Source organism: Otolemur garnettii, unplaced genomic scaffold (assembly GCF_000181295.1).
Source record: "Otolemur garnettii isolate 467f Iridium unplaced genomic scaffold, OtoGar3 scaffold00021, whole genome shotgun sequence".
Lineage (NCBI taxonomy): Eukaryota > Metazoa > Chordata > Mammalia > Primates > Galagidae > Otolemur > Otolemur garnettii.
In genome coordinates, this window is record NW_003852416.1 from 12,290,237 (window position 1) to 12,294,381 (window position 4,145).

Below are 4,145 nucleotides of genomic sequence, written 5' to 3' on the forward strand. Positions count from 1 at the left end.
CCTATAAAGGGGAAAATGTAGCTTATTTCAAAGAACAAGCTGTTTTCAGTCATTCAGAGACTATTGTTTATTCCCTAACTATGAATAGGCTAATGCCAAATCTTCATGATTAGTTTGCTAAAGGATGTTTGTTGTGTAGAACATTTTGTGATTATACTTTGTTAATCAGATTCAAGTTATTTTACCTGTTAAAAGTGTTCCTCATAATTTTGAGTTTTTAAAAATTCAAATTGATTGTTACTTTAGTCAAAATTAATGAGCTGGTAGGCTGGTAGTTGTTAGTGCCTGATTTAATAAGCATCAGTATGTAAAGTCTGGATTGAAGACACAATTCCTTTGTCTTCTGGAAAACAAACGAAATATTCTTTTTAATGTCCTCTTCTGAGATGAGCCCTAAATAGATAATCATAGAAATAAAGTAATGGTCTCTTGACTTCATGATTATAATTAATTCAGTACTTGGGGTGCAGGGCAATCAATATCTTGTATATGACAAACTCTGTGAGTTTAATCACTAGGCTTGAGATGAAAATAACAAAGAATAAAGATACTACTCTGCTACTGAAAGCTCCTTTTATCTTTCAACAAAGAATCAGTTGCCCTGGAACTCCACTATTCTGCTGACTGTGGAGCTATTTCATGTGCTTTATATTAGCAATGCTAAACATATTTTTCCTAAACTCTGTTTTCAAACATAAGTCTACCCAGAGTTTTCCCAGGCTCGTGATACAAATTGCAAAGATATAGGAAGGATACTTGTTTCTTAACTCTGCTGGTAAACAATAATTCTTACAGGACTTTAGACAACTGATGGATAATAAATGTTGCATCATCAGGGAATACCATGTGAAATCATTGCTTTGGAAGCTAGAGGAAGAGACTGACAATCGTGGATAGGAACAAGAGAGGAACCAATGAGTATTGTGGAGTCAGAAGAATTTAAATAAAATAAACTGTAGAAGAAGGGCTGTCCAAACTAGAGTAGACCATGAGAATACAGGATCAAAGTTATTTTTCGTCTTTTGGTTTTATAGGAAAGTACACACCTTTCTATTTGATGCAAGGTTTTCCTTTCTATATGTCATTATCATAGTTACTTTGTCACACCTTTAGTCCTCCATTTTATGGCAAAATAAATCTTTCCTAAAATAGTACCCTCCAGTACCATTTGGTTTATAAAGATGTGATTTCTAAAGAGATCGTATTTCTACATAAACTTCCCTCCTGGCAAAGTTTCCTTTGTTTAAGAATAGGGTGACTAACAAGTTGTTTCAGCTGGTCTCTTCTTTTTTCTTTTCCATTTCAGTTATTTTTGTTTGGGCAAGTGTGTCTGTGTTCTGTAACTTATTTCACTTGCAAATGTAAAAAATATGGACTGCTTCACAAATTTGTGTGTCATCCAGGTACAGGGGCCATGCTAAACTTCTCTGTATCATTTTAATTTTAGTATATGTGCTGCCCAAGCAAGCACTCAACTAGTCTCTTCATGCATTAGGGATTGAGAACAAGTAAGAGGGTTGGGTCAGTCTCTGGGAACAAAGTAATGATATGATATTATCATTACTTTGATATTATGGTGACAGTGTTCAGGAGGTGGTTGTGGTTTGGGCCATGTAGAAAAAACTGGTCAACAAGTGCAGAGAAGGTGGCTGAGAATCCAGAGAAGGAGACATGCAAGACAGAAAGAAAAGATGGTTTTGTTGTTGCACGAGGACCACAGTGAAGTAGTTTCCTAAATCTGCAAAACACCCAAATACTATTCATTGTTTAAAACTTGTAATCTGACTTCTGGATGGCTGTAGTTAATGGTAGTAGTTTAGTAAATATTCTTCCAAAATTTCCTCCTCAAATAATACAAAGTGTCTTTACAATTAGAAAACTTCCAAGTAAAACTATAGTCACAGGATTACTTTAAGATCAAGAGAGCAGTAACCACAAAATAGATATGAGGAGGAAATTCACCAAAACCAGTAGCCAATGCTGCACATGCTCCCACCTGCTGGCACCACAGGCAAGATTATGTGGTGTGCGAAGGTGGTTCTAGGCAAGCTAGTGGGAGGCAAAGAAATGATACCAGAAACGGGGGCCAAGGATGAGTTGTAATGACCAGCAGGAAAAGGTATATTCATCTTAAATCTGAATATACCAAAAAAGGCAGATCAGAGCCCTACCACACTTTCAAAGAATAGGATTTGAATGTACTTGTGATTCAAAACAAACATCAAATAAAGGGCCAGGCACTTGATTTAAAAATATAGAGTACATATTAAAGGGCAAGTGAGATTTTTAAGAGACCCTTCTATGAGAAGAGGTAAGAGATTTTTTTTTATTATTAAAGTATAGCAGTGTACATTAATACTATCATGGGGTACATTGTACTGTTTCTGTACACAATTTGAAATACTATCACCCAACTGGTTAACATAACCTTCATGTCTTTTCCTTAGTTATTGTGTTAAGACATTAATATTCTACATTTAAAGAGATTCACATGTATCCATGTAGGATGAACCATAGGCATGATCCCACCAATCACCCTCCCTCCACCCATCTTCCCCCTCCCCTGCCCTCCCTCTCCTCTCTCCCCATATTCCTGGGCTAAAATTGGGTTATAGCTTTCCTATGAAAGCTATATTAGTTTCATAGTAGGGATGACTACACTGGATACTTTTTCTTCCATTCTTAGGATACTTTGCTAAGAAGAATATTTTCCAGCTCCATTTATGTAAACATGAAGGAGGTAAAGTCTCCATCTTTCTTAATAGCTGCATAGTATTCCATGGTGTACATATACCACAATTTATTGATCCATTCGTGGATCGATGGGCTTTTGGGCTTCTTCCATGACCTAACAATTATGAATTGGGCTGCAATGAACATTCTGATACAAATATCTTTATTGTAGTGTGATTTTTGGTCTTCTGGATATATACCTAATAGAGGAATTATAGGATCAGATGGCAGGTCTATTTTTAGTTCTTTAAGTGTTCTCCAGATGTCTTTCCAAAAGGAACGTATTAGTTTGCAATTCCACCAGCAGAGTAGAAGTGTTCCCTTTTCTCCACAACCATGCCAGTGTCTGTGATCTTAGGATTTTGTGATATGGGCTAATCTTACTGGTGTTAGATGATATCTCAAAGTAGTTTTGATTTGCATTTCTCTGATGACTAAGGATGGTGAACATTTTTTCATATGTTTGTAGGCCATATACCTGTCTTCTTCAGAGAAGTTTCCCTTCAAGTTCCTTGCCTACCCTGAGAGGGGAATCACTTGTTCTCTTCTTGCTAGTATGTTTGAGTACCCTGTGGATTCTGGTTATTAAACCTTTGTTGGAGACATAACCAGCAAATATCTTCTCCCATTCTGAGGGCTGTCTACTTGCTTTACTTATTGTGCTTATGGCTGTGCAGAAGCTTTTTAATTTGATGAGGTCCCAGTAGTGTATTTTTGAAGTTGCTTCAATTGCCCAGGGGGTACTCTTCATAAAATTTTTGCCCAGGCCAATTTCTTCAAGTGTTTTCCCTATATTTTCTTCTAGTATTTTTATAGTTTCATGTCTTAAGTTTAAATCTTTAATCTAGTGAAAGTCTATCTTAGTTAGTGGTGAAAGGTGTGGATCCAGTTTCAGTCTTTTGCAGGTCGCCAGCCAGTTCGCCTAGCACCATTTGCTAAATAGGGAATCTTTTCCCTACTCAATGTTTTTAATTGGCTTTTCAAAGATCAGATAACAGTAAGTAGCTGGGTTCATCTCTTGGTTCTCTATTATGTTCCATATATCTACCTCTCAGTTTTTGTGCCAATACCATGCTGTTTTGATCACTATGGATTTATAGTATATTCTGATGTCTGGTAGCGTGATTCTTCCTGCTTTGTTCTGAGTAATGTCTTGGCTATTCAAGGTTTTTTCTGATTCCATATAAAACGATGTATTATTTTTTCAAGATCTTTAAAGTATGATAATGAAAGTTTAATAGGGATTGCATTAACATTATATATTGCCATGGGTAGTATGGACATTTTAACAATGTTAATTCTTCCCAGCCATGAGCATGGTATATTTTTCCATTTGTTAACATTTTTAGCTATTTCTTTTTCTAGAGTTTCATAGTTCTCTTTATAAAGGTCTTTCACATCCTTTGTTCAGT

At 36.0% G+C, this 4,145-nt stretch overlaps 1 non-coding gene across 1 annotated transcript; it reads right to left on the reverse strand.

The window, feature by feature from the left end:
• Positions 1 to 1,364: 1,364 nt before the first annotated feature.
• On the reverse strand, positions 1,365 to 1,471 carry LOC111724324. The gene has a single exon (XR_002772641.1). It is a non-coding gene; the product is annotated as a U6 spliceosomal RNA (small nuclear RNA).
• Between the last annotated feature and the right edge of the window lie 2,674 nt (positions 1,472 to 4,145).